The following is a 21832-nucleotide window of genomic DNA, read 5'->3' as shown; positions in this document are numbered from 1 at the left end:
TTTGGTGACATTTGATATTTTATATAAAATAAATAAGATATGTTTCTTGAAATTTGATATTTTATGTACAGTATATACTATATATTTGGTGAAATTTGATATTATAGGTACAGTATGTAATATATATTTGGTGAAATTTGATATTTTATATACAGTACATAATATATATTTGGTGAAATTTGATATTTTATTTACAGTATATAATATATATTTGTTGAAATTTGATATTTTATGTACAGTATATAATATATATTTGGTGAAATTTTATATTTAATGTACAGTACATAATATATGTTTGGTGTACTTTCATATTTTATGTACAGTATATAGTATATGTTTGGTGACATTTGATATTTTATGTACAGTGTATAATGTATGTTTGATGAAATTTGATATTTTATGTACAGTATATAATATATATTTGGAGAAATTTTATATTTTATGTACAGTATATAATATATATTTGGTGTACTTTCATATTTTACGTGCAGTATATAGTATATATTTGGTGACATTTGATATTTTATGTACAGTATATAATATATACTTGTTGAAATTTGATATTTTATGTATGGTATATAATATATATTTGGTGTACTTTCATATTTAATGTAAATTATATAGTATATATTTGGTGTACTTTCATATTTTATGTACAGTATATAGTATATATTTGGTGACATTTGATATTTTATATACAATAAATAAGATATGTTTCTTGAAATTTGATATTTTATGTACAGTATATACTATATATTTGGTGAAATTTGATATTTTATGTACAGTATATACTATATATTTGGTGAAATTTGACATTATAGGTACAGTATATAATATATGTTTGGTGAAATTTGATATTTTATGTACAGTATATAATATATATTTTTTGAAATTTTATATTTTATGTACAGTATATAATATATATTTGGTGTACTTTCATGTTTTATGTACAGTATATAGTATATATTTGGTGACATTTGATATTTTATGTACAGTATATAATATATATTTGTTGAAATTTGATATTTTATGTACAGTATATTCTATATATTTGGTGAAATTTGACATTATAGGTACAGTATATAATATATGTTAGGTGAAATTTGATATTTTATATACAGTATATAATATATATTTGGTGAAATTTGATATTTTATGTACAGTATATAATATATATTTTTTGAAATTTTATATTTTATGTACAGTATATAATATATATTTGGTGGACTTTCATATTTTATGTACAGTATATAGTATATATTTGGTGACATTTGATATTTTATGTACAGTGTATAATATATATTTGGTGAAATTTTATATTTTATGTACAGTATATAATATATATTTGGTGTACTTTCATATTTTATGTACAGTATATAGTATATATTTGGTGACATTTGATATTTTATGTACAGTGTATAATATATATTTGGTGAAATTTTATATTTTATGTACAGTATATAATATATATTTGGTGTACTTTCATATTTTATGTACAGTATATAGTATATATTTGGTGACATTTGATATTTTATGTACAGCGTATAATATATATTTGGTGAAATTTTATATTTTATGTACAGTATATAATATATATTTGGTGTATTTTCATATTTTATGTACAGTATATAGTATATATTTGGTGAGATTTGATATTTTATGTACAGTGTATAATATATATTTGGTGAAATTTTATATTTTATGTACAGTATATAATATATATATGGTGTACTTTCACATTTTATGTACAGTAAATAGTATATATTTGGTGACATTTGATATTTTATATACAATAGATAAGATATGTTTCTTGAAATTTGATATTTTAGGTACAGTATATACTATATATTTGGTGAAATTTTATATTTTATGTACAGTATATAAGATATATTTGGTGTACTTTCATATTTTATGTACAGTATATAGTATACATTTGGTGACATTTGATATTTTATGTACAGTATATAATATATATTTGTTGAAATTTGATATTTTATGTATAGTATATAATATATATTTTGTGAAATTTTATATTTTTTATACCATATATAATATATACTTGGTGTACTTTCATATTTTATGTACAGTATATAGTATATATTTGGTGACATTTGATATTTTATGTACAGTATATAATATATATTTTTTGAAATTTTATACTTTATGTACAGTATATAATATATCTTTGGTGTACCTTCATATTTTGTGTACAGTATATAGTATATATTTGGTGACATTTGATATTTTATATACAATAAATAAGATATGTTTCTTGAAATTTGATATTTTATGTACAGTATATACTATATATTTGGTGAAATTTGACATTATAGGTGCAGTATATAATATATGTTTCGTAAAATTTGATATTTTATATACAGTATATAATATATATTTGGTGAAATTTGATATTTTATGTACAGTATATAATATATATTTGGTGAAATTTTATATTTTATGTACAGTATATAATGTATATTTGGTTTACTTTCATATTTTATGTACAGTATATAGTATATATTTGGTGACATTTGATATTTTATGTACAGTGTATAATATATATTTGTTGAAATTTTATATTTTATGTACAGTATATAATATATATTTGGTGAAATTTTATATTTTATGTACAGTATATAAGATATATTTGGTGTACTTTCATATTTTATGTACAGTATATAGTATATATTTGGTGACATTTGATATTTTATGCACAGTGTATAATATATATTTGGTGAAATTTTATATTTTATGTACAGTATATAATATATATTTGGTGTACTTTCATATTTTACGTGCAGTATATAGTATATATTTGGTGACATTTGATATTTTATGTACAGTATATAATATATACTTGTTGAAATTTGATATTTTATGTATGGTATATAATATATATTTGGTGTACTTTCATATTTAATGTAAATTATATAGTATATATTTGGTGTACTTTCATATTTTATGTACAGTATATAGTATATATTTGGTGACATTTGATATTTTATATACAATAAATAAGATATGTTTCTTGAAATTTGATATTTTATGTACAGTATATACTATATATTTGGTGAAATTTGATATTTTATGTACAGTATATACTATATATTTGGTGAAATTTGACATTATAGGTACAGTATATAATATATGTTTGGTGAAATTTGATATTTTATGTACAGTATATAATATATATTTTTTGAAATTTTATATTTTATGTACAGTATATAATATATATTTGGTGTACTTTCATGTTTTATGTACAGTATATAGTATATATTTGGTGACATTTGATATTTTATGTACAGTATATAATATATATTTGTTGAAATTTGATATTTTATGTACAGTATATTCTATATATTTGGTGAAATTTGACATTATAGGTACAGTATATAATATATGTTAGGTGAAATTTGATATTTTATATACAGTATATAATATATATTTGGTGAAATTTGATATTTTATGTACAGTATATAATATATATTTTTTGAAATTTTATATTTTATGTACAGTATATAATATATATTTGGTGGACTTTCATATTTTATGTACAGTATATAGTATATATTTGGTGACATTTGATATTTTATGTACAGTGTATAATATATATTTGGTGAAATTTTATATTTTATGTACAGTATATAATATATATTTGGTGTACTTTCATATTTTATGTACAGTATATAGTATATATTTGGTGACATTTGATATTTTATGTACAGTGTATAATATATATTTGGTGAAATTTTATATTTTATGTACAGTATATAATATATATTTGGTGTACTTTCATATTTTATGTACAGTATATAGTATATATTTGGTGACATTTGATATTTTATGTACAGCGTATAATATATATTTGGTGAAATTTTATATTTTATGTACAGTATATAATATATATTTGGTGTATTTTCATATTTTATGTACAGTATATAGTATATATTTGGTGAGATTTGATATTTTATGTACAGTGTATAATATATATTTGGTGAAATTTTATATTTTATGTACAGTATATAATATATATATGGTGTACTTTCACATTTTATGTACAGTAAATAGTATATATTTGGTGACATTTGATATTTTATATACAATAGATAAGATATGTTTCTTGAAATTTGATATTTTAGGTACAGTATATACTATATATTTGGTGAAATTTTATATTTTATGTACAGTATATAAGATATATTTGGTGTACTTTCATATTTTATGTACAGTATATAGTATACATTTGGTGACATTTGATATTTTATGTACAGTATATAATATATATTTGTTGAAATTTGATATTTTATGTATAGTATATAATATATATTTTGTGAAATTTTATATTTTTTATACCATATATAATATATACTTGGTGTACTTTCATATTTTATGTACAGTATATAGTATATATTTGGTGACATTTGATATTTTATGTACAGTATATAATATATATTTTTTGAAATTTTATACTTTATGTACAGTATATAATATATCTTTGGTGTACCTTCATATTTTGTGTACAGTATATAGTATATATTTGGTGACATTTGATATTTTATATACAATAAATAAGATATGTTTCTTGAAATTTGATATTTTATGTACAGTATATACTATATATTTGGTGAAATTTGACATTATAGGTGCAGTATATAATATATGTTTCGTAAAATTTGATATTTTATATACAGTATATAATATATATTTGGTGAAATTTGATATTTTATGTACAGTATATAATATATATTTGGTGAAATTTTATATTTTATGTACAGTATATAATGTATATTTGGTTTACTTTCATATTTTATGTACAGTATATAGTATATATTTGGTGACATTTGATATTTTATGTACAGTGTATAATATATATTTGTTGAAATTTTATATTTTATGTACAGTATATAATATATATTTGGTGAAATTTTATATTTTATGTACAGTATATAAGATATATTTGGTGTACTTTCATATTTTATGTACAGTATATAGTATATATTTGGTGACATTTGATATTTTATGCACAGTGTATAATATATATTTGGTGAAATTTTATATTTTATGTACAGTATATAATATATATGTGGTGTACTTTCATATTTAATGTACAGTATATAGTATATATTTGGTGACATTTGATATTTTATATACAATAAATAAGATATTATTCTTGAAATTTGATATTTTATGTACAGTATATACTATATGTTTGGTGAAATTTGATATTATAGGTACAGTATATAATATATATCTGGTGAAATTTGATATTTTATATACAGTATATAATATATATTTGGTGAAATTTGATATTTTATGTACAGTATATAATATATATTTGTTGAAATTTGATATTTTATGTACAGTATATAATATATATTTGTTGAAATTTGATATTTTATGTACAGTATATAATATATATTTGGTGGACTTTCATATTTTATGTACAGTATATAGTATATATTTGGTGACATTTGATATTTTATGTACAGTGTATAATATATATTTGGTGAAATTTTATATTTTATGTACAGTATATAATATATATTTGGTGTACTTTCATATTTTATGTACAGTATATAGTATATATTTGGTGACATTTGATATTTTATGTACAGTGTATAATATATATTTGGTGAAATTTTATATTTTATGTACAGTATATAATATATATTTGGTGTACTTTCATATTTTATGTACAGTATATAGTATATATTTGGTGACATTTGATATTTTATGTACAGCGTATAATATATATTTGGTGAAATTTTATATTTTATGTACAGTATATAATATATATTTGGTGTATTTTCATATTTTATGTACAGTATATAGTATATATTTGGTGAGATTTGATATTTTATGTACAGTGTATAATATATATTTGGTGAAATTTTATATTTTATGTACAGTATATAATATATATATGGTGTACTTTCACATTTTATGTACAGTAAATAGTATATATTTGGTGACATTTGATATTTTATATACAATAGATAAGATATGTTTCTTGAAATTTGATATTTTAGGTACAGTATATACTATATATTTGGTGAAATTTTATATTTTATGTACAGTATATAAGATATATTTGGTGTACTTTCATATTTTATGTACAGTATATAGTATACATTTGGTGACATTTGATATTTTATGTACAGTATATAATATATATTTGTTGAAATTTGATATTTTATGTATAGTATATAATATATATTTTGTGAAATTTTATATTTTTTATACCATATATAATATATACTTGGTGTACTTTCATATTTTATGTACAGTATATAGTATATATTTGGTGACATTTGATATTTTATGTACAGTATATAATATATATTTTTTGAAATTTTATACTTTATGTACAGTATATAATATATCTTTGGTGTACCTTCATATTTTGTGTACAGTATATAGTATATATTTGGTGACATTTGATATTTTATATACAATAAATAAGATATGTTTCTTGAAATTTGATATTTTATGTACAGTATATACTATATATTTGGTGAAATTTGACATTATAGGTGCAGTATATAATATATGTTTCGTAAAATTTGATATTTTATATACAGTATATAATATATATTTGGTGAAATTTGATATTTTATGTACAGTATATAATATATATTTGGTGAAATTTTATATTTTATGTACAGTATATAATGTATATTTGGTTTACTTTCATATTTTATGTACAGTATATAGTATATATTTGGTGACATTTGATATTTTATATACAATAAATAAGATATCTTTCTTGAAATTTGATATTTTATGTACAGTATATACTATAAATTTGGTGAAATTTTATATTTTATGTACAGTATATAAGATATATTTGGTGTACTTTCATATTTTATGTACAGTATATAGTATATATTTGGTGACATTTGATATTTTATGCACAGTGTATAATATATATTTGGTGAAATTTTATATTTTATGTACAGTATATAATATATATGTGGTGTACTTTCATATTTAATGTACAGTATATAGTATATATTTGGTGACATTTGATATTTTATATACAATAAATAAGATATTATTCTTGAAATTTGATATTTTATGTACAGTATATACTATATGTTTGGTGAAATTTGATATTATAGGTACAGTATATAATATATATCTGGTGAAATTTGATATTTTATATACAGTATATAATATATATTTGGTGAAATTTGATATTTTATGTACAGTATATAATATATATTTGTTGAAATTTGATATTTTATGTACAGTATATAATATATATTTGTTGAAATTTGATATTTTATGTACAGTATATAATATATATTTGGTGTACTTTCATATTTTATTTACAGTATATAGTATATATTTGGTGACATTTGATATTTTATGTACAGTGTATAATATATATTTGCTGAAATTTTATATTTTATGTACAGTATATAATATATATTTGGTGTACTTTCATATTTTATGTACAGTATATAGTATATATTTGGTGACATTTGATATTTTATGTACAGTGTATAATATATATTTGGTGAAATTTTATATTTTATGTACAGTATATAATATATATTTGGTGTACTTTCATATTTTATGTACAGTATATAGTATATATTTGGTGACATTTGATATTTTATATACAATAAATAAGATATGTTTCTTGAAATTTGATATTTTATGTACAGTATATACTATATATTTGGTGAAATTTTATATTTTATGAACAGTATATAAGACATATTTGGTGTACTTTCATATTTTATGTACAGTATATAGTATATATTTGGTGACATTTGATATTTTATGTACAGTATATAATATATATTTGTTGAAATTTGATATTTTATGTATAGTATATAATATATATTTGGTGAAATTTTATATTTTATATACCGTATATAATATATATTTGGTGTACTTTCATATTTTATGTACAGTATATAGTATATATTTGGTGACATTTGATATTTTATGTACAGTATATAATATATATTTTTTGAAATTTTATATTTTATGTACAGTATATAATATATATTTGGTGTACTTTCATATTTTGTGTACAGTATATACTGTATATTTGGTGACATTTGATATTTTATATACAATAAATAAGATATGTTTCTTGAAATTTGATATTTTATGTACAGTATATACTATATATTTGGTGAAATTTGATATTATAGATACAGTATATAATATATATTTGGGGAAATTTGATATTTTATATACAGTATATAATATATACTTGGTGAAATTTGATATTTTATGTACAGTATATAATATATATTTTTTGAAATTTTATATTTTATGTACAGTATATAATATATATTTGGTGTACTTTCATATTTTATTTACAGTATATAGTATATATTTGGTTACATTTGATGTTTTATATACAGTATAAAATATATATTTGTTAAAATTTGATATTTTATGTACAGTATATAATATATATTTTTTGAAATTTTATATTTTATGTACAGTATATAAGATATATTTGGTGTACTTTCATATTTTATGTACAGTATATAGTATATATTTGGTGACATTTGATATTTTATGTACAGTGTATAATATATATTTGGTGAAATTTTATATTTTATGTACAGTATATAATATATATTTGGTGTACTTTCATATTTTATGTACAGTATATAGTATATATTTGGTGACATTTGATATTTTATATACAATAAATAAGATATGTTTCTTGAAATTTGATATTTTATGTACAGTATATACTATATATTTGGTGAAATTTTATATTTTATGAACAGTATATAAGACATATTTGGTGTACTTTCATATTTTATGTACAGTATATAGTATATATTTGGTGACATTTGATATTTTATGTACAGTATATAATATATATTTGTTGAAATTTTATATTTTATGTATAGTATATAATATATATTTGGTGAAATTTTATATTTTATATACCGTATATAATATATATTTGGTGTACTTTCATATTTTATGTACAGTATATAGTATATATTTGGTGACATTTGATATTTTATGTACAGTATATAATATATATTTTTTGAAATTTTATATTTTATGTACAGTATATAATATATATTTGGTGTACTTTCATATTTTGTGTACAGCATATAGTATATATTTGGTGACATTTGACATTTTATATACAGTATATAATATATATTTGTTGAAATTTGATATTTTATGTACAGTATATAATATATATTTTTTGAAATTTTATATTTTATGTACAGTATATAATATATATTTGGTGTACTTTCATATTTTATGTACAGTATATAGTATATATTTGGTGACATTTGATATTTTATGTACAGTGTATAATATATATTTGGTGAAATTTTATATTTTATGTACAGTATATAATATATATTTGGTGTACTTTCATATTTTATGTACAGTATATAGTATATATTTGGTGACATTTGATATTTTATGTACAGTGTATAATATATATTTGGTGAAATTTTATATTTTATGTACAGTATCTAATATATATTTGGTGTACTTTCATATTTTATGTACAGTATATAGTATATATTTGGTGAGATTTGATATTTTATGTACAGTGTATAATATATATTTGGTGAAATTTTATATTTTATGTACAGTATATAATATATATATGGTGTACTTTCATATTTTATGTACAGTAAATAGTATATATTTGGTGACATTTGATATTTTATATACAATAGATAAGATATGTTTCTTGAAATTTGATATTTTAGGTACAGTATATACTATATATTTGGTGAAATTTTATATTTTATGTACAGTATATAAGATATATTTGGTGTACTTTCATATTTTATGTACAGTATATAGTATACATTTGGTGACATTTGATATTTTATGTACAGTATATAATATATATTTGTTGAAATTTGATATTTTATGTATAGTATATAATATATATTTGGTGAAATTTTATATTTTTTATACCATATATAATATATACTTGGTGTACTTTCATATTTTATGTACAGTATATAGTATATATTTGGTGACATTTGATATTTTATGTACAGTATATAATATATATTTTTTGAAATTTTATATTTTATGTACAGTATATAATATATATTTGGTGTACTTTCATATTTTGTGTACAGTATATAGTATATATTTGGTGACATTTGACATTTTATATACAGTATATAATATATATTTGTTGAAATTAGATATTTTATGTACAGTATATAATATATATTTTTTGAAATTTTATATTTTATGTACAGTATATAATATATATTTGGTGTACTTTCATATTTTATGTACAGTATATAGTATATATTTGGTGACATTTGATATTTTATGTACAGTGTATAATATATATTTGGTGAAATTTTATATTTTATGTACAGTATATAATATATATTTGGTGTACTTTCATATTTTATGTACAGTATATAGTGTATATTTGGTGACATTTGATATTTTATATACAATAAATAAGATATGTTTCTTGAAATTTGATATTTTATGTACAGTATATTCTATATATTTGGTGAAATTTGACATTATAGGTACAGTATAAAATATATGTTTGGTGAAATTTGATATTTTATATACAGTATATAATATATATTTGGTGAAATTTGATATTTTATGTACAGTATATAATATATATTTTTTGAAATTTTATATTTTATGTACAGTATATAATATATATTTGGTGTACTTTCATATTTTATGTACAGTATATAGTATATATTTGGTGACATTTGATATTTTACGTACAGTGTATAATATATATTTGGTGAAATTTTATATTTTATGTACAGTATATAATATATATTTGGTGTACTTTCATATTTTATGTACAGTATATAGTATATATTTGGTGACATTTGATATTTTATGTACAGTGTATTATATATATTTGGTGAAATTTTATATTTTATGTGCAGTATATAAGATATATTTGGTGTACTTTCATATTTTATGTACAGTGTATAGTATATATTTGGTGACATTTGATATTTTATATACAATAAATAAGATATGTTTCTTGAAATTTGATATTTTATGTACAGTATATACTATATATTTGGTGAAATTTTATATTTTATGAACAGTATATAAGACATATTTGGTGTACTTTCATATTTTATGTACAGTATATAGTATATATTTGGTGACATTTGATATTTTATGTACAGTATATAATATATATTTGTTGAAATTTGATATTTTATGTATAGTATATAATATATATTTGGTGAAATTTTATATTTTATATACCATATATAATATATATTTGGTGTACTTTCATATTTTATGTACAGTATATAGTATATATTTGGTGACATTTGATATTTTATATACAGTATAAAATATATATTTTTTGAAATTTTATATTTTATGTACAATATATAATATATATTTGGTGTACTTTCATATTTTGTGTACAGTATATAGTATATATTTGGTGACTTTTGACATTTTATATACAGTATATAATATATATTTGTTGAAATTTGATATGTTATGTACAGTATATAATATATATTTTTGGAAATTTTATATTTTATGTACAGTATATAATATATATTTGGTGTACTTTCATATTTTATGTACAGTATATAGTATATATTTAGTGACATTTGATATTTTATGTACAGTGTATAATATATATTTGGTGAAATTTTATATTTTATGTACAGTATATAATATATATTTGGTGTACTTTCATATTTTATGTACAGTATATAGTGTATATTTGGTGACATTTGATATTTTATATACAATAAATAAGATATGTTTCTTGAAATTTGATATTTTATGTACAGTATATTCTATATATTTGGTGAAATTTGACATTATAGGTACAGTATATAATATATGTTTGGTGAAATTTGATATTTTATATACAGTATATAATATATATTTGGTGAAATTTGATATTTTATGTACAGTATATAATATATATTTTTTGAAATTTTATATTTTATGTACAGTATATAATATATATTTGGTGGACTTTCATATTTTATGTACAGTATATAGTATATATTTGGTGACATTTGATATTTTATGTACAGTGTATAATATATATTTGGTGAAATTTTATATTTTATGTACAGTATATAATATATATTTGGTGTACTTTCATATTTTATGTACAGTATATAGTATATATTTGGTGACATTTGATATTTTATGTACAGCGTATAATATATATTTGGTGAAATTTTATATTTTATGTACAGTATATAATATATATTTGGTGTATTTTCATATTTTATGTACAGTATATAGTATATATTTGGTGAGATTTGATATTTTATGTACAGTGTATAATATATATTTGGTGAAATTTTATATTTTATGTACAGTATATAATATATATATGGTGTAATTTCACATTTTATGTACAGTAAATAGTATATATTTGGTGACATTTGATATTTTATATACAATAGATAAGATATGTTTCTTGAAATTTGATATTTTAGGTACAGTATATACTATATATTTGGTGAAATTTTATATTTTATGTACAGTATATAAGATATATTTGGTGTACTTTCATATTTTATGTACAGTATATAGTATACATTTGGTGACATTTGATATTTTATGTACAGTATATAATATATATTTGTTGAAATTTGATATTTTATGTATAGTATATAATATATATTTTGTGAAATTTTATATTTTTTATACCATATATAATATATACTTGGTGTACTTTCATATTTTATGTACAGTATATAGTATATATTTGGTGACATTTGATATTTTATGTACAGTGTATAATATATATTTTTTGAAATTTTATACTTTATGTACAGTATATAATATATATTTGGTGTACCTTCATATTTTGTGTACAGTATATAGTATATATTTGGTGACATTTGATATTTTATATACAATAAATAAGATATGTTTCTTGAAATTTGATATTTTATGTACAGTATATACTATATATTTGGTGAAATTTGACATTATAGGTACAGTATATAATATATGTTTCGTAAAATTTGATATTTTATATACAGTATATAATATATATTTGGTGAAATTTGATATTTTATGTACAGTATATAATATATATTTGGTGAAATTTTATATTTTATGTACAGTATATAATGTATATTTGGTTTACTTTCATATTTTATGTACAGTATATAGTATATATTTGGTGACATTTGATATTTTATGTACAGTGTATAATATATATTTGTTGAAATTTTATATTTTATGTACAGTATATAATATATATTTGGTGTACTTTCATATTTTATGTACAGTATATAGTATATATTTGGTGACATTTGATATTTTATATACAATAAATAAGATATGTTTCTTGAAATTTGATATTTTATGTACAGTATATACTATATATTTGGTGAAATTTTATATTTTATGTACAGTATATAAGATATATTTGGTGTACTTTCATATTTTATGTACAGTATATAGTATATATTTGGTGACATTTGATATTTTATGCACAGTGTATAATATATATTTGGTGAAATTTTATATTTTATGTACACTATATAATATATATGTGGTGTACTTTCATATTTTATGTACAGTATATAGTATATATTTGGTGACATTTGATATTTTATATACAATAAATAAGATATTATTCTTGAAATTTGATATTTTATGTACAGTATATACTATATGTTTGGTGAAATTTGATATTATAGGTACAGTATATAATATATATCTGGTGAAATTTGATATTTTATATACAGTATATAATATATATTTGGTGAAATTTGATATTTTATGTACAGTATATAATATATATTTGTTGAAATTTGATATTTTATGTACAGTATATAATATATATTTGTTGAAATTTGATATTTTATGTACAGTATATAATATATATTTGGTGTACTTTCATATTTTATTTACAGTATATAGTATATATTTGGTGACATTTGATATTTTATGTACAGTGTATAATATATATTTGCTGAAATTTTATATTTTATGTACAGTATATAATATATATTTGGTGTACTTTCATATTTTATGTACAGTATATAGTATATATTTGGTGACATTTGATATTTTATGTACAGTGTATAATATATATTTGGTGAAATTTTATATTTTATGTACATTATATAATATATATTTGGTGTACTTTCATATTTTATGTACAGTATATAGTATATATTTGGTGACATTTGATATTTTATATACAATAAATAAGATATGTTTCTTGAAATTTGATATTTTATGTACAGTATACACTATATATTTGGTGAAATTTTATATTTTATGAACAGTATATAAGACATATTTGGTGTACTTTCATATTTTATGTACAGTATATAGTATATATTTGGTGACATTTGATATTTTATGTACAGTATATAATATATATTTGTTGAAATTTGATATTTTATGTATAGTATATAATATATATTTGGTGAAATTTTATATTTTATATACCGTATATAATATATATTTGGTGTACTTTCATATTTTATGTACAGTATATGGTATATATTTGGTGACATTTGATATTTTATGTACAGTATATAATATATATTTTTTGAAATTTTATATTTTATGTACAGTATATAATATATATTTGGTGTTCTTTCATATTTTGTGTACAGTATATACTGTATATTTGGTGACATTTGATATTTTATATACAATAAATAAGATATGTTTCTTGAAATTTGATATTTTATGTACAGTATATACTATATATTTGGTGAAATTTGATATTATAGATACAGTATATAATATATATTTGGGGAAATTTGATATTTTATATACAGTATATAATATATACTTGGTGAAATTTGATATTTTATGTACAGTATATAATATATATTTTTTGAAATTTTATATTTTATGTACAGTATATAATATATATTTGGTGTACTTTCATATTTTATTTACAGTATATACTATATATTTGGTTACATTTGATGTTTTATATACAGTATATAATATATATTTGTTAAAATTTGATATTTTATGTACAGTATATAATATATATTTTTTGAAATTTTATATTTTATGTTCAGTATATAAGATATATTTGGTGTACTTTCATATTTTATGTACAGTATATAGTATATATTTGGTGACATTTGATATTTTATGTACAGTGTATAATATATATTTGGTGAAATTTTATATTTTATGTACAGTATATAATATATATTTGGTGTACTTTCATATTTTATGTACAGTATATAGTGTATATTTGGTGACATTTGATATTTTATATACAATAAATAAGATATGTTTCTTGAAATTTGATATTTTATGTACAGTATATACTATATATTTGGTGAAATTTGACATTATAGGTACAGTATATAGTATATGTTTGGTGAAATTTGATATTTTATATACAGTATATAATATATACTTGGTAAAATTTGATATTTTATGTACAGTATATAATATATATTTTGTGAAATTTTATATTTTATGTACAGTATATAATATATATTTGGTGGACTTTCATATTTTATGTACAGTATATAGTATATATTTGGGGACATTTGATATTTTATGTACAGTTTATAATATATATTTGTTGAAATTTTATATTTTATGTACAGTATATAATATATATTTGGTGTACTTTCATCTTTTATGTACAGTATATAGTATATATTTGGTGACATTTGATATTTTATATACAATAAATAACATATGTTTCTTGAAATTTGATATTTTATGTACAGTATATACAATATATTTGGTGAAATTTTATATTTTATGTACAGTATATAATATATATTTGGTGTACTATCAAATTTTATTTACAGTATATAGTATATATTTGGTGACATTTGATGTTTTATATACAGTATATAATATATATTTGTTAAAATTTGATATTTTATGTACAGTATATAATATATATTTTTTGAAATTTTATATTTTATGTACTGTATATAAGATATATTTGGTGTACTTTCATATTTTATGTACAGTATATAGTATATATTTGGTTACATTTGATATTTTATGTACAGTGTATAATATATATTAGGTGAAATTTTATATTTTATGTACAGTATATAATATATATGTGGTGTACTTTCATATTTTATGTACAGTATATAGTATATATTTGGTGACATTTGATATTTTATATACAATAAATGAGATATTATTCTTGAAACTTGATATTTTATGTACAGTATATACTATATGTTTGGTGAAACTTGATATTATAGGTACAGTATATAATATATATTTGGTGAAATTTGATATTTTATATACAGTATATAATTTATATTTGGTGAAATTTGATATTTTATGTACAGTATATAATATATATTTGTTGAAATTTGATATTTTATGTACAGTATATAATATATATTTGGTGTACTTTCATATTTTATGTACAGTATATAGTACATATTTGGTGACATTTGATATTTTATGTACAGTGTATAATATATATTTGGTGAAATTTTATATTTCATGTACAGTATATAATATATATTTGGTGTACTTTCATATTTTATGTACAGTATATAGTATATATTTGGTGACATTTGATATTTTATATACAATAAATAAGATATTATTCTTGAAATTTGATATTTTATGTACAGTATATACTATATGTTTGGTGAAATTTGATATTATAGGTACAGTATATAATATATATTTGGTGAAATTTTATATTTTATATACAGTATATAATATATATTTGGTGAAATTTGATATTTTATGTACAGTATAATATATATTTGTTGAAATTTGATATTTTATGTAGAGTATATAATATATATTTGGTGTACTTTCATATTTTATTTACAGTATGTAGTATATATTTGGTGACATTTGATATTTTATGTACTGTGTATAATATATATTTGGTGAAATTTTATATTTTCTGTACAGTGTATAATATATATTTGGTGAACTTTCATATTTTATGTACAGTATATAGTATATATTTGTTGACATTTGATATTTTATGTACAGTGTATAATATATATTTGGTGATATTTTATATTTTATGTACAGTGTATAATATATATTTGGTGTACTTTCATATTTTATGTACAGTATATAGTATATATTTGGTGACATTTGATATTTTATATATAATAAATAAGATATGTTTCTTGAGATTTGATATTTTACGTACAGTATATACTATATATTTGGTGAAATTTTATATTTTATGTACAGTATATAAGATATATTTGGTGTACTTTCATATTTTATGTACAGTATATAGTATATATTTGGTGACATTTGATATTTTATTTACAGTATATAATATATATTTGTTGAAATTTGATATTTTATGTATAGTATATAATATATATTTGGTGAAATTTGATATTTTATGTACAGTATATAATATATATTTGGTGTACTTTCATATTTTATGTACAGTATATAGTATATATTTGGTGACATTTGATATTTTATGTACAGTATATAATATATATTTTTTGAAATTTTATATTTTATGTACAGTATATAATATATATTTGGTGTACTTTCATATTTTGTGTACAGTATATAGTGTATATTTGGTGACATTTGATATTTTATATACAATAAATAAGATATGTTTCTTGAAATTTGATATTTTATGTACATTATATACTATATATTTGGTGAAATTTGATATTATAGATACAGTATATAATATATATTTGGGGAAATTTGATATTTTATGTACAGTATATAATATATACTTGGTGAAATTTGATATTTTATGTACAGTATATAATATATATTTTTTGAAATTTTATATTTTATGTACAGTATATAATATATATTTGGTGTACTTTCATATTTTATTTACAGTATATAGTATATATTTGGTTACATTTGATGTTTTATATACAGTATATAATATATATTTGTTAAAATTTGATATTTTATGTACAGTATATAATATATATTTTTTGAAATTTTATATTTTATGTACGGTATATAAGATATATTTGGTGTACTTTCATATTTTATGTACAGTATATAGTATATATTTGGTGACATTTGATATTTTATGTACAGTGTATAATATATATTTGGTGAAATTTTATATTTTATGTACAGTATATAATATATATTTGGTGTACTTTCATATTTTATGTACAGTATATAGTGTATATTTGGTGACATTTGATATTTTATATACAATAAATAAGATATGTTTCTTGAAATTTGATATTTTATGTACAGTATATACTATATATTTGGTGAAATTTGACATTATAGGTACAGTATATAGTATATGTTTGGTGAAATTTGATATTTTATATACAGTATATAATATATACTTGGTAAAATTTGATATTTTATGTACAGTATATAATATATATTTTTTGAAATTTTATATTTTATGTACAGTATATAATATATATTTGGTGGACTTTCATATTTTATGTACAGTATATAGTATATATTTGGGGACATTTGATATTTTATATACAATAAATAAGATATGTTTCTTGAAATTTGATATTTTATGTACAGTATATACTATATATTTGGTGAAATTTGACATTATAGGTACAGTATATAGTATATGTTTGGTGAAATTTGATATTTTATATACAGTATATAATATATACTTGGTAAAATTTGATATTTTATGTACAGTATATAATATATATTTTTTGAAATTTTATATTTTATGTACAGTATATAATATATATTTGGTGGACTTTCATATTTTATGTACAGTATATAGTATATATTTGGTGACATTTGATATTTTATGTACAGTTTATAATATATATTTGTTGAAATTTTATATTTTATGTACAGTATATAATATATATTTGGTGTACTTTCATATTTTATGTACAGTATATAGTATATATTTGGTGACATTTGATATTTTATATACAATAAATAACATATGTTTCTTGAAATTTGATATTTTATGTACAGTAGATACAATATATTTGGTGAAATTTTATATTTTATGTACAGTATATAATATATATTTGGTGTACTATCAAATTTTATTTACAGTATATAGTATATATTTGGTGACATTTGATGTTTTATATACAGTATATAATATATATTTGTTAAAATTTGATATTTTATGTACAGTATATAATATATATTTTTTGAAATTTTATATTTTATGTACAGTATATAAGATATATTTGGTGTACTTTCATATTTTATGTACAGTATCTAGTATATATTTGGTGACATTTGATATTTTATGTACAGTGTATAATATATATTAGGTGAAATTTTATATTTTATGTACAGTATATAATATATATGTGGTGTACTTTCATATTTTATGTACAGTATATAGTATATATTTGGTGACATTTGATATTTTATATACAATAAATGAGATATTATTCTTGAAACTTGATATTTTATGTACAGTATATACTATATGTTTGGTGAAATTTGATATTATAGGTACAGTATATAATATATATTTGGTGAAATTTGATATTTTATATACAGTATATAATTTATATTTGGTGAAATTTGATATTTTATGTACAGTATATAATATATATTTGTTGAAATTTGATATTTTATGTACAGTATATAATATATATTTGGTGTACTTTCATATTTTATGTGCAGTATATAGTATAGATTTGGTGACATTTGATATTTTATGTACAGTGTTTAATATATATTTGGTGTAATTTTATATTTTATGTACAGTATATAATATATATTTGGTGTACTTTCATATTTTATGTACAGTATATAGTATATATTTGGTGACATTTGATATTTTATATACAATAAATAAGATATGTTTCTTGAAATTTGATATTTTATGTACAGTATATACTATATATTTGGTGAAATTTTATATTTTATGTACAGTATATAAGATATATTTGGTGTACTTTCATATTTTATGTACAGTATATAGTATATATTTGGTGACATTTGATATTTTATGTACAGTATATAATATATATTTGTTGAAATTTGATATTTTATGTATAGTATATAATATATATTAGGAGAAATTTTATATTTTATATACCGTATATAATATATATTTGGTGTACTTTCATATTTTATGTACAGCATATAGTATATATTTGGTGACATTTGATATTTTATGTACAGTATATAATATATATTTTTTTAAATTTTATATTTTATATACAGTATATAATATATATTTGGTGTACTTTCATATTTTGTGTACAGTATATAGTATATATTTGGTGATATTTGACATTTTATATACAGTATATAATATATATTTGTTGAAATTTGATATTTTATGTACAGTATATAATATATATTTTTTGAAATTTTATATTTTATGTACAGTATATAATATATATTTGGTGTACTTTCATATTTTATGTACAGTATATAGTATATATTTGGTGACATTTGATATTTTATATACAATAAATAAGATATGTTTCTTGAAATTTGATATTTTATGTACAGTATATACTATATATTTGGTGAAATTTGACATTATAGGTACAGTATATAATATATGTTTCATAAAATTTGATATTTTATATACAGTATATAATATATATTTGGTGAAATTTGATATTTTATGTACAGTATATAATATATATTTGGTGAAATTTTATATTTTATGTACAGTATATAATGTATACTTGGTTTACTTTCATATTTTATGTACAGTATATAGTATATATTTGGTGACATTTGATATTTTATGTACAGTGTATAATATATATTTGTTGAAATTTTATATTTTATGTACAGTATATAATATATATTTGGTGTACTTTCATATTTTATGTACAGTATATAGTATATATTTGGTGACATTTGATATTTTATATACAATAAATAAGATATGTTTCTTGAAATTTGATATTTTATGTACAGTATATACTATATATTTGGTGAAATTTTATATTTTATGTACAGTATATAAGATATATTTGGTGTACTTTCATATTTTATGTACAGTATATAGTATATATTTGGTGACATTTGATATTTTATGCACAGTGTATAATATATATTTGGTGAAATTTTATATTTTATGTACAGTATATAATATATATGTGGTGTACTTTCATATTTTATGTACAGTATATAGTATATATTTGGTGACATTTGATATTTTATATACAATAAATAAGATATTATTCTTGAAATTTGATATTTTATGTACAGTATATACTATATGTTTGGTGAAATTTGATATTATAGGTACAGTATATAATATATATCTGGTGAAATTTGATATTTTATATACAGTATATAATATATATTTGGTGAAATTTGATATTTTATGTACAGTATATAATATATATTTGTTGAAATTTGATATTTTATGTACAGTATATAATATATATTTGTTGAAATTTGATATTTTATGTACAGTATATAATATATATTTGGTGTACTTTCATATTTTATTTACAGTATATAGTATATATTTGGTGACATTTGATATTTTATGTACAGTGTATAATATATATTTGCTGAAATTTTATATTTTATGTACAGTATATAATATATATTTGGTGTACTTTCATATTTTATGTACAGTATATAGTATATATTTGGTGACATTTGATATTTTATGTACAGTGTATAATATATATTTGGTGAAATTTTATATTTTATGTACAGTATATAATATGTATTTGGTGTACTTTCATATTTTATGTACAGTATATAGTATATATTTGGTGACATTTGATATTTTATATACAATAAATAAGATATGTTTCTTGAAATTTGATATTTTATGTACAGTATATACTATATATTTGGTGAAATTTTATATTTTATGAACAGTATATAAGACATATTTGGTGTACTTTCATATTTTATGTACAGTATATAGTATATATTTGGTGACATTTGATATTTTATGTACAGTATATAA

Source organism: Gorilla gorilla, chromosome 3 (assembly GCF_029281585.2).
Source record: "Gorilla gorilla gorilla isolate KB3781 chromosome 3, NHGRI_mGorGor1-v2.1_pri, whole genome shotgun sequence".
Classification (NCBI taxonomy): Eukaryota; Metazoa; Chordata; class Mammalia; order Primates; family Hominidae; genus Gorilla; species Gorilla gorilla.
Note: the sequence above shows the minus strand (reverse complement) of the source record.